A 12,661-nucleotide genomic window follows, 5' to 3' on the forward strand; every position below is an offset into this window, starting at 1 on the left:
AATGCTTAGGTAAGCCACGGGCTTGTTTCTCGCCAAACTCGCTGTATACAGATCACAACACCTGAAATATAGTCTTTGGCAGGATTTGCGTGCACTATTATGTGCATCCTCTTAAAAAAATGATGATTAAAAATGGATTGAAGTGCGATCGGAGCTTTTCGTTCTGTGTTTCTGTGGACAGCGCATCTCGTGAACGGAGGTATGACTTTTAAGACTCGGGTAAACTCCCGCGGGGTCTTAAAAAAATAACATTCATAAAGTTAAATTTAAGTCCTAGGCGTTTTAAGGCCAAAGATATAACTTTCTGAGGGTTAGTTTTTGTTTTTTTAATACCCTGCGGGAACCCTGATAGGCTAAGTGCAAAAATAGAATTTAAAATATGTAACCCCGGTATCAACGGTTTTGCAAAATCCATATCATGGCGTGACACAATACCAGTAATTACTATCATACCGATTTATTGCCCACCCCTAACCCCTTTAAATGTAAAGCATCTTACAGTGCACTTATGTTGTTATGCAGTTTTAAAATACAACATATGAACATGTCTGGATGTAGAAAAAGCCTACTTGGACATCTTACAATGCACTAATTTTGTTGTATGCAGTTTGAAAATACATGTTTGTAGAAAAAGCCTATTGTACAATGCACTGATTTTGTTGTTATGCAGTTTAAATATAGGAAAATGTAGTCATAATCACTGATATATCTTCAGCCCCTTATTTGAGATGCTTTTCATGAACTGGCCCCCATGACAAACTAACTGAATAGCCCTGCTCTAGTTAGAGCGTTCAGCGTTGTACAAGACACGCTTAACCAACACACGCTTTACCAAAACAGCAAGATGGCAAACAGCAGCTGCACTCCGTTCAAGCCTGCACCAACAGCTAAAATTAAAATATAGGCTACTCAGGTACTTAATTACTTGTGTATCTACTTATTATTGAATGATATTGAAGCAAACAAATCAATATCGAATCGAAGCCTCAAGAATTGGAATCGAATCGAATTGTGAAATTCCTAACAATACCCAGCCCTAGGTAATAATGTGTCAACCAGCTAAAAACTGTTTAGCTCTTACCAAATCAACACAAACAGACTCTCGTGCTTCCTATTTCAGTTGATGTTGCTGTAAAACTGCCTCACGGACCTTACAGACCTACAGACTTTACTAAACCCACAAACGCAGCGAAATGTTGTTCAGCGACAACACGACCCACCACAAATGTAAAGTTTGTATGAATATTGGATCTTAATGTGACAGATGTAACAGTATTTTCAACAAATGATCAGTGTGCGAGTGGCAGAGTTGCGTAAATCCGGTGAGTGAGTCGTCTCCTCGTATTCAAGAACCTTAACTCTGCGCAACATTTACGCAAAAAGCAATGACGTGCTAGCAGTAGCAAACCAGACCTTAGCATCTTTATTAGATAAACAGTACCGAATAGGGGTGTGACGAGATCTCGTGCGAGATTAAATGTGTCTCGCAAGATTTTTTGTGGAGGTGAAATGCTGGCCCTTTCTCAAATAAAAGACTGCATCCTTCGGAGGTCGCATTTTTAAACTGCATTTACTTCATAAAGACTTATTAGAGAATATTAACAATTATAAAGTTTACTACCGTAATTATTTAGTTAATCGCAACTTGTAATATGCTCACGACTTGCGAATGTAATGCTCAGATAATTAACTGCAATAAACCTTGATGACGTATGCAGCCTGCATATGCGACCTCCGGAGGATGCAGCTTTCTGTTAGAACCTCTTACAGTGCATGCAGGGCTTGACATTAACACTGTTGCGGCTGTGCAGGTAAGACAGCCAATCCCACTAGCCACTTTGGCTGGTTGAATATACTTTTTTTTATTGTAGATTTCTTAAAAGTTATGCGAAATTATAAACAATGCGAACTGATACTGGGAAACTACAACTTCCATGAGCACTCCCTGCACCCAGCGCAACGTACTGAGACCATCTGTTGAGACGCGCGTGTGATCAGCGGACCAAAGCGCCACCGTTTTTACCAGGGAGAGCGCGAGAGCTGATGGATTTGCAAATGCACGAGACGCAGTCTGAGCGCACACACGTACACTTCGGGAAAGATAAAACAAGTGCATGGGAGTGACTGAAGAGATTTAAAGTGCGTGCACACTCTCTGGGCAATAATGCACACATCCTAGTTTTGTCCGAAATCAAAGGAAACCCACCAGTGGAGAGGTTTGCGCACCATTTTAATGTATGTTGTGCAACAACAATGTCCTCTCGACATTTGCCATTAAAAGTCTTACATAACTTTTAACAGAAACCACGATCAAGCATATCAAATTTACTGCTGTTGTTAATAAATATTTAAAGTGTTTATCTAGGGTTTTTGTGTTTATCTTTTCAGTTAACCTTCTACACCCCGCTCCACTTTTAATACATTCATTAGAAGTTTATCTATTTATGCCTTTCTTACACGTTTTTCATGCACCTAGATATATGATATGATCTATACTGATATTACCAGCTAAATAATGTAGTCTTAATTTGGGGGGTCAGTCTGCATTTGAAAGTCATTCTGGATCTAATCTAGCTAAATCACTTACATTTACTCAAATTAAAGTCATTTTAGGATGCCAAAGTCAAGTTTAATCATATAAAATGTATTTTGCCAGCAACTCAATTGTGGCTAGTGAAGATACTGAGTGGCTAGTAACTTTGGAAAACAACTAGCCACTTTGGCTGGTGAGCAAAAAAGTTAATGTCAAGCCCTGAGTGCATGCATTATATTTGTCTTTTACATCGTTTGCTTTTTTGTTTGGGTTTCCAATAATGTTCGTATTGTGGCTAGTGAAGATACTGAGTGGCTAGTAACTTTGGAAAACAACTAGCCACTTTGGCTGGTGAGCAAAGAAGTTAATGTCAAGCCCTGAGTGCATGCATTATATTTGTCTTTTACATCGTTTGCTTTTTTGTTTGGGTTTCCAATAATGTTCGTATTGTGGCTAGTGAAGATACTGAGTGGCTAGTAACTTTGGAAAACAACTAGCCACTTCGGCTGGTGAGCAAAGAAGTTAATGTCAAGTCCTGAGTGCATGCATTATATTTGTCTTTTACATCGTTTGCTTTTTTGTTTGGGTTTCCAATAATGTTCGTTTGTGAACTTGTGTGAAGTCTGAGACGCATTGTGTTTGTCTGTTGATCATTGTCAGAAGTCTCCGCAGATTAAACCCTCACTCAGAGTACATGATTTAATATCTGCATGTTCTTGCTAAAAAATGAAGGTGGCTGTATCATTTCTATTGTAAAGAAATGGACATATATTAAATATTAAAATGGATTTAAACATTATTTGGCTAAAATGAGCATTTCTCTCCATCTAAAGTGAAAGTGAAGATTGTTCGCGAGACGAGTCCACTATCGCCCCCTACAGGCATTTGTTATAATACATACATAATGCTTTTTATTTACAGGACACAAATGTAATGTGTGTGTTAATGTAATGTTGTTTAATGTAACTTGGTTTTAATACTTTATTTGAACAATTTATTATTGCATCTTCGTTATTATGTAATTTTAAAGGCTACTGCTCACTTGGGTCTATTTTTATTACCCAAAATAACAAATTACTGCATTATCAGTTAGCAAAATAATTGTTAGGGACAGTCCTTGATTAGTTAAAACTTTTAAAAATGACGCGATTTCAGTTTCTTATTCATTTATTTTATCACTAGCTACGTTTACATGGACACATTTTGCCTCCATCGGATTAAAATCCTTCCGATTAATAAATCCTATCACAGCGTTTACATGAACACTTAATAATGTGATCGGATTGATGTGCGTGTTTATATGACACAAGATTTACATCAGATTTGATCTTTTTTTTTGACATGCGCACATTGCACAAATATAGTTTCACGCTGCTTCAAGATTTGCTTTGTGCCTCACTGATTATAAAGCAGCAACAAAAACACCCATTCACGTGTGCCCAAAAAGCGTATTTTAGCCTACTTCACGCAGTGCTGCAGAGACCGTTCGCGAGAGCGAGTCCAAACACACGCGTTTGTGGATCAGAGAATAAATCATGGACTGACCGGACAACTAGGGCCCTATAAAATCCGTTTTATTTTTTCCCAAATTCCGTTTTATTTTTTCCCAAATTCCGTTTTCTCCGTTTTAATTTTTGCAAATTCCGTTTTATCCGTTTTAATTTTTGGCAATTATATTTTTTACCCTTTACTTTTATTTTAGTCATAAAAAGAGTGTGCCTTTTAATGTTAATGATTAAAATGTAAATGATTTGGGGGAAAACTGGATAACAGGATTACTTTTAATGACTAAAAGATGCATTTACACACGCACATACACACGCGCGCGCACGCGCACACACAACTCAATTCAATGCATTGTTTTTTTTAGTGTTGTTGCAGGAGGAGGCTACAACAAGGTGTCAACACAGTGGTGCCTTCAGAAGTGCCTTAAACACATCAATCCAGCGGAACGCGATCCATATTTTATACACAATCGCTTGAAATGCATATAACTTTACAAACATACACAGGATAGTGATCTGACTTAGGACAGCATGAGCATGCAGCTCTTTTCACGAGCGAAAGAGAGACAGAGAGCGGCGCCATGACGCAGATGATTATATTTTAAATGCGAGGGATAGTTAGTTTGCCTCAGCTCGCTTGAAATGCATAAAACTGAACAAACATACACAGGATAGTGATCTGACTTAGGACAGCATGAGCGCGCAGCTATTTGCACGTGCGAGCTCAAGAGAGACCGTGAGCGGCGCGATGATGTAGATGATTCTATTTTAAATGCGAGGGATAGTTAGTTTGCCTCAGCTCGCTTGAAATGCATAAAACTGAACAAATACATGAGGATTTGTGTTCGCACTTCGGACAGATGGGTGAGCGCGTGCATGTGAGAGAGGTACAGTGAGTAGGTATGATGACAAAATTTTAAAAACCCCAAAACTCTAAATTTATCACATGACTAGACAGAGCAGACATTCCCATTTGCAAAGAAACAAGGATTGTAAAAATCTGTTGAGTATTGAGAAAGTTATGATATTTTTAATATTAGAAATCAGGGGAAAAAGTTATATATGGATGTCTATTGAATGTGTGTGACCGAAATGCTGCTTATTCACAAGTTTTTGCTTGTAACTTTCTCATTTTATCAGATATTTGCATGAAATTTTAACAGAAGGTAGAATTTTGTTAGTACTTTCAAAATAAATTATAAACATTTACTGTTTTAGTTGGAATGGGCATCAAAATTTAGTTGGAATGTGAATCAGACCCATGGTAACCATGGTTTTTAGAACGATTCCTGCAGTGGACGTTCTGACAGAGCGTTCACTGTAGTCTATTAATAGATACGTGACTACCAAATTTCCGCGGTTTATTTAAATACCTTCTCAACCATAGACTCAGACTACAATGTTTTAGGACCAAGATAAAAGATATTTATTTGGGTCCATCTACCTTTCATTAGAGACCAGAGCTTATTGGAAGCACACCGCCCGGTTGAAAGCGACGCAAATGTTTAAACAGCTGCTGTGAATTAAAAACACCTCCGAGTTGAAAGTTAAAAATATCAAACGCTTCCGGTGGTCGGACTTGACCTATTTATTGTCGTATTTAGTAAAAACATACTACAACCTTGCGGCGAAAAGTGGATATTGCATGACACACATTTAAAAGTACTGCGTGGGCTGAAACAGATTCTTCGACCCAGAAATTCGACGCGCGTGCCCGCGATGTCAGCATTGCTACAGTGAGACAGACATGGATGAGAGAGTGCATGTATCTTTGCGCTCACCGTGAACAGAGTGTTGACTAAACTTCCAAACTAACAGTTCTCCGGTCACATAAAAGTCATGTGAGACCTGCTCGGAACTAAGTGCTTAGCGTCGAATTTCTTATTTTTTTCGCTGACGAAAGCAGAGTCGTGGAGAGCCGCTTCGCCATGGTTTCAGTGTTTTGGAGGAGGTCTGAAACGACGGGAGGGGGCGTGTCGCCCAGATTTACTTCCCCCGGTCTGCATTTCCCACAGACATACGTTCGTCTCCCACACAAAAACATAATTTTATTCAAAATATGTAAAATTCCGCGAAGTTCCGCGTTTATACTAGATTCCGTGTTAATTAGCCAATTCCGCGATTCCGTCCGCGATTCCGTGATCGCGGAAATTATAGGGCCCTAGACAACGCTGTCTTGTATCACTTTATGGGGAATTGGAAGGATAATAGGAACAAGATTAACAAGACAATCACTTCTTGTGACTTCCTTCAACAAAACAAACTCGAGTTATTTGCGTCACATGTCATTACGGCAATTCTACGTCATTGCACGTGTGCATATGCTCCACACTCCCGTCCTGTAGGTGGCGGAAATGCACCTTTCAGTGCGTTTACCAAACGCCATTAAAAAAAGAAAAGATGGCACATGCGCAGAGCATCCCAGTTTCAGTCATCCATCCGATCAAGTGTATACATGTCATTTTGAGCGGATTACAAACGATATAAACCACCCCTAACAAGCGGATTAGATTTTTAATCAGATTGGCACTTTTTAGTCCGATTGAGGTGTTTATATGGAGCATTTTTATTCAGATTGATCATTTAAACGGATTACAAATGTCCATGTAAACGCAGCTACTGAGGATTTCTTAAAAAGTGTAAAAATATCGTCTCGTCCCGTGGATAAAGTGTCTCGTCACACCCCTACTAGTAATAAATAAGACTACACAAATTATTTTTTAATGATCTCTCTAATAGCCTTAATATTGCTGTAAAACCCGTCGCTCTCGGCTACACATACTTTACAAGTAAGCGAGTAAGCTGCCCGGAAAGACCAAAGATATGTGGACCAAAAGTATTTCTTTATTGTACAATAATAACCCATGTATTTTAACAGTATTTAAACAGGTGGACTCCATAAATTATCCATATTGTGAGCAGTCTACTGTGCTTTTAAATAGTTCAATGAAGTTTGGATTTTATTTAGGGGAGAGTAGTGGCGAAAGTACCATTTTTCAGAAAAAACGTGATTTTAAAAGAAAATGTTTTAGACAGAGAATATTTTTGCTGTTGTCAATAACTCACAAGTGTGTAAATAAATATACATGACTATGACATTGTTAACTCTTTCACCGCCATTGACGAGATATCTCGTCAATTAAGAGAAAACGCTTCCCCGCAAATGACGAGATTTTCTGTCTTTCCGCAATACCGCTATTATCCACCAGGTGGCGCCCTTCCGCAACTTTTTAAACCCGGAAGTATTGCCCTATGGCAAGCGGCTGCATGTCCGTGTCTGTTTTAAAGATCGCTCTGAATGGGATCTCTATGAAAAGTCAGTCACAAAAATGGAATTATCTCTGCCTTTTGCTCAAAATGTGGTGTTTTTGCAGAAACCTACCCATATTCAAAAGCTGATTACAAAAGAACCACTGCAGGTAGGATGAAACGGTTTTTTTGTTTGAAAGCAGAGGGTCTGTTCTTTCATTTGGTATATTGTATGTTTACATATTTAAAGAAGAACATTTTCTGGAAGGCATTCAACTTTGGTGAAAATCATGAAAAACGCTGGCTGGCAACTTTTTTAAAAAATGCTGGCGGTGAAAGAGTTAATATGTAACTCCAAACATATTTTGTTATGTGTATTACTCGGAGAGCATTAGAATGAGTAATATCTGCATTTTCACATTTCCATCCAATTGCTAAATAATACAAAATACTCTATGCAATTATATTTAAATTTTTTTCGATTGCTAAACGACAGTGGGCACAACTGGAGTCACATTAGGGCTGGGCGATATGGAGTGAAAATTATCTCTCGATATATTTTGCAATATCTCGATGGTCGGTATATCTCTCGATAGCTTTGCATGGAAAAAACTCTCCCCAAAAAACTACTGCAAAACATGTCAAAATCCACAAGGGCTTTTTTTATTGAAGTGCAAAGAGGTAGTTCACGTAGGAACAAAGTGCTTCTGCAACATTTAAAAAAATATATACAAAAATTCTACTTTAACTATAAAATAAGAAAAGACATATTGTATTCTTTTTATTCAAAAATAAAACAACTCAACTTCAGATATTAAGTTTTTTGGTAGACATTGACAATTCTTAGTATTTTTCTGAAAACCCTCAGGAGATAAGGGTATTTATCCTGGAATAACATAGGTTTTAGGCATTTTAGGTTATGGGTTAATAGGGCCCTATAAAATCCATTTTATTTTTTCCCAAATTCCGTTTTATTTTTTCCCAAATTCCGTTTTCTCTAGGGCTGGGACAACGCGTCGACGTAATCGACGACGTCTACGCAAAAAATACGTCGACGCAAAATATGCGCGTCGATTCGTCAGACCCAAAAAGACGGCGCCGTTGAGTAGTAGCAACGCGAGTGGCTCCAGTCCACGCCGGCTTCACAGCAAGTGTGAGCAGTGCGAAAGCGGCGCATGTTTTTTCAGCGCCCATGTTAACAAGCATGCACCCTGCCGCATGAGGAGCGCGAGCTCGCGGCTCTGTAGCAACAGTGCTGCAATCGTTTCTGCGTGGGTTCTGCTGCGCTGCTCAAGCTCATTTAAAGTGAAAGTGCTTTGTTTATGGTTTAAATGCTCGTGGATTGACGCGAAAGAGTGTCATTTTACCATAAAATCATGAATGTGATGCCAAATGTGTTTTAAACAGAGCAATTTAACAAAAAGCAATGAAATATGTAAAAACACACTGTTGCCAGAAGACTGCGTTTTCATTCACTCTCTGTACAGCAGTAAATGAGTCCTCATCTATCTTAATAAACTTAAGAGAAAGAGATTTAAAGTGTGTCTTGCAGGTTAACCACCACTGTCGATTAATGGGTACATAAATCACTCAAGATATGTGTATAATTTTTAAAATGTCTCAAAAATGGTCTTAAAGACCACTTTTTTTACGTTTTTGGTATTAACGGTTTTTTTAACGCAATTCTGCGATGATGTCACGTTGGGTAGAAGTGAAGAAAGACTCAGCCAGAGCCATAGAGATAGATGAGACATTTATTGCTGTTTAATACTTACGTATATAATTTGGAAATCATATATACATCGTAGGAAATATATAATGTGTTATACTGCAAAGTTACCATGATAATTATTATTTATGATATATGTGGAGATAAATACAACTTTGCAAATCTGGTGATTTGATCCATTCATGTCCTGACCACCAGGCTAGAGATTTTTAAACATCCTTAATCCACACTTACTAGTCTATCAAATAATATCTCAAATATATTGTTTTGTGAAATAAAAGAATGCTTTGTTGTATTGTTTATGCGATTATAACGAATCACACGATCATTTTATACGCAGCAGCAGTCAGCAGCTGCAGCACACTCGGATCCGACCGCATACATACTGTAATAAACAGGCGTTCGGCGGCTTTTTACATCACGACAGACTATGCCATTTGAGGAGGAACCGCTCATTGATCACCGTATTTTTATCAATCCTGTACATGTTTGGACCTGCCGAACACGTTGAGCACTTTTATATACTTTGTTGAGAGAGGCTGCACAGTTTGACCAGCGGGCTGCGGGAACCGGACGCATTTCACGCCGCCAGACGGTGTTAACTCGAAATGTATAACTATTATCAGATCGGCCCACCGGGAAAGTCCCGCACTCCCGATTGCCATTCGCTACTGGCTGTAAGAAAGTGAGTGCGTTTGGGTCACTGGTCCCCGCGAACAGATGTGACGTGCTTCACTCACCTTCAAGGATTAGAGACATGCTGCCAAACCGTTTGTGCTGAAGATCGCATAAAGTTACACCCATTTCAGGCAGGATCATGGACCCCCTCAAGCCAGCATGCACGAGTATGTTAATTGTTTGTTTACTTTCTACACGAAGATATGCTAACGTTATGCTATCTGGCTGTCTGCCTATCTCTCTATACTAGCCTATCCATCTGTCTGTCTGTCTGTCTGTCTGTCTGTCTGTCTGTCTGTCTATCTATTTATCTATCTATCTATCTATAATCTGCGCTATCAGAACTGTACTTTACTCGTCTTTCTATAGTCATTCTCAATGCTCTCAAGGCGGCTTTGGTAAATTCTCCACCCAGCGTGACGTCATACAGTGCGTTGTGTGGGAAAGGAGAATCATTGCAAACCGCTGTACTTTTTCATACTTTTTCGGGTTTTGTGATACCCAACAACATAAAATACAATGGATAACAGTTTAAATGTTTATTATCAACATGCAAATTGCACAAATTCGTTGAAAAATTTTACCTGCAAATCGCCCTTTAATAATGTATGTGCTTCTTAAGTTTAATTGTGTTTATATCTGTCATTACATGGACTAGAACAGCACGAAAACAATGTGGATTAAACAAATCAAGTTATAAAAATTACACTGTGTGACCATCAAAAGGCACATTGAAGAGGTTTTGCTCATAAATGCATGCAAAATAAAGTCATTTGAACTTGAGATTTTTATACTGTTACTAAACAGCACAGAATGAGCTGCAAACGCTTTATGAAATGCTACCTCTGACTAAGAATGCATTATTTTGCACTTGTATAGTCTTATTTTATTTTTAAATTTCAAGAGCAATCAACATATATTGAAATGTTTACATTCAGATATGTAAATCAACATGTATAAATTGCTATTAGTTAATTAATGGGGAGATAATCGATAATCGAATCGAATCGAAGTCGAATCGGACTGATAAAATGAATCGTTAGATTAATCGTTTAAAAAATAATCGTTTATCCCAGCCCTAGTTTTCTCCGTTTTAATTTTTGCAAATTCCGTTTTAATTTTTGGCAATTATATTTTTTACCCTTTACTTTTATTTTAGTCATAAAAAGAGTGTGCCTTTTAATGTTAATGATTAAAATGTAAATGATTTGGGGGAAAAACTGGATAACAGGATTACTTAATGACTATAAAAGATGCATTTACACACGCACATACACACGCGCGCGCACGCGCACACACAACTCAATTCAATGCATTGTTTTTTTTAGTGTTGTTGCAGGAGGCTACAACAAGGTGTCAACGCAGTGGTGCCTTCAGAAGTGCCTTAAACACATCAATCCAGCGGAACGCGATCCATATTTTATACACAATCGCTTGAAATGCATATAACTTTACAAACATACACAGCATAGTGATCTGACTTAGGACAGCATGAGCATGCAGATCTTTCCACGTGCGAGCGAAAGAGAGATAGAGAGCGGCGCCATGATGCAGATGATTATATTTTAAATGCGAGGGATAGTTAGTTTGCCTCAGCTCGCTTGAAATGCATAAAACTGAACAAATACATGAGGATTTGTGTTCGCACTTCGGACAGATGAGAGGTACAGTGAGACAGACATGAATGAGAGAGTGCATGTATCTTTGCGCTCACCGTGAACAGAGTGTTGACTAAACTTCCAAACTAACAGTTCTCCGGTCACATAAAAGTCATGTGAGACCTGCTCGGAACTAAGTGCTTAGCGTCGAATTTCTTAATTTTTTCGCTGACGAAAGCAGAGTCGTGGAGAGCCGCTTCGCCATGGTTTCAGTGTTTTGGAGGAGGTCTGAAACGACGGGAGGGGGCGTGTCGCCCAGATTTACTTCCCCCCGTCTGCATTTCCCCCAGACATACGTTCGTCTCCCACATAAAAACATAATTTTATTCAAAATATGTAAAATTCCGCGAAATTCCGCGTTTATACTAGATTAGAGCTGCAAATTTCGACTATTTTTTCAACCGATTAATCTATCGATTTTTTTTTTTCGATTAATCGAATAGTCTAACGATTTTTTTTTTTACAAATAATAAATGTAACATCTGCTATTAATGCCAACATTTTATTGAAGCATTTTCTCAATTAAACAAATACACAAACAGTGCCAGTGCCAAGGAAAATATAACAAATCACATAAAAACAAGCCCAACATTAATTCAGCCTAACATAAACAGTGCAAAAGGGGCATTATTCACCTTAAACAAATAAAATATATTAATATTAAAGAAGTAAAATAAAAATAAATCAAACTGAATAATAACTGCTTATTAATATAAAAACATGTCCCGCTCTTTATTGTTCCAGCCCTAGTGCTAATCATAAACTAATGAAGAGTCATCATTAACTACAAAATGACTCACATGAAATCATTGTTTATTAATACATTAACTAAAAAACATGTCATGTTGTACTTAATGATGACTCTTCATTAGTTTATGATGATTAGTACATGCATTTACTCAGCATTAGTTCAGACTGAAGTAAAAATAAGTTCATTGTGATTCATGAACCCTTATTATAAAATGTAACCATTATATTATTACTATCAGTAGTAACGTTACTGCATTCTCATTTAGCATCAACTTTAACATTGAACTTTTCTTAAGTCTTGGGTAAATACAAATTTAGTTAGTATGATCTTCTAATATTTTATAAACGGCGTTTACGCTGCTGTTACTTTAAATAAACGCATGTCAGGAATACCTAACGAGACGAGCTTTTATAATATCTGCGCACATAGCAAAAAATAAGCTATGGGAACTCCGCGCTGCCAGCTGGCTTTCAGTGCATGCGGGCACATGCCTATCTCAGTGTAACAGTAACTTATTATTTCATAACTTCTTAATATAAAAAGTTAAACATGTCTCGC

At 37.9% G+C, this 12,661-nt stretch overlaps 2 protein-coding genes across 6 annotated transcripts in view; both read right to left on the reverse strand.

Annotated features, from left to right (window-relative positions):
- Positions 1-12,661, reverse strand: part of LOC141369302 (nicotinamide/nicotinic acid mononucleotide adenylyltransferase 1-like) — a 92,637-nt gene that overhangs the window by 25,035 nt on the left and 54,941 nt on the right. The window contains exon 1 of one of the 2 annotated variants that reach the window (XM_073875385.1): positions 1,142-1,216. The exons of the other annotated variant lie outside the window; for it this stretch is intronic. The gene's annotated coding sequence lies outside the window, so the exon portion shown is untranslated. Of the gene's footprint in view, positions 1-1,141; positions 1,217-12,661 lie in introns of those variants that run through there. 2 annotated transcript variants of the gene reach the window in all.
- The window catches only part of LOC141369303 (nicotinamide/nicotinic acid mononucleotide adenylyltransferase 1-like), a 47,771-nt gene that overhangs the window by 13,024 nt on the left and 22,086 nt on the right, over positions 1-12,661 (reverse strand). Inside the window, exon 1 of one of the 4 annotated variants that reach the window (XM_073875389.1) lies at positions 5,820-6,396. The exons of the other annotated variants lie outside the window; for them this stretch is intronic. The gene's annotated coding sequence lies outside the window, so the exon portion shown is untranslated. Of the gene's footprint in view, positions 1-5,819; positions 6,397-12,661 lie in introns of those variants that run through there. 4 annotated transcript variants of the gene reach the window in all.

Source organism: Misgurnus anguillicaudatus, chromosome 13, assembly GCF_027580225.2.
Source record: "Misgurnus anguillicaudatus chromosome 13, ASM2758022v2, whole genome shotgun sequence".
Taxonomy (NCBI): Eukaryota; Metazoa; Chordata; class Actinopteri; order Cypriniformes; family Cobitidae; genus Misgurnus; species Misgurnus anguillicaudatus.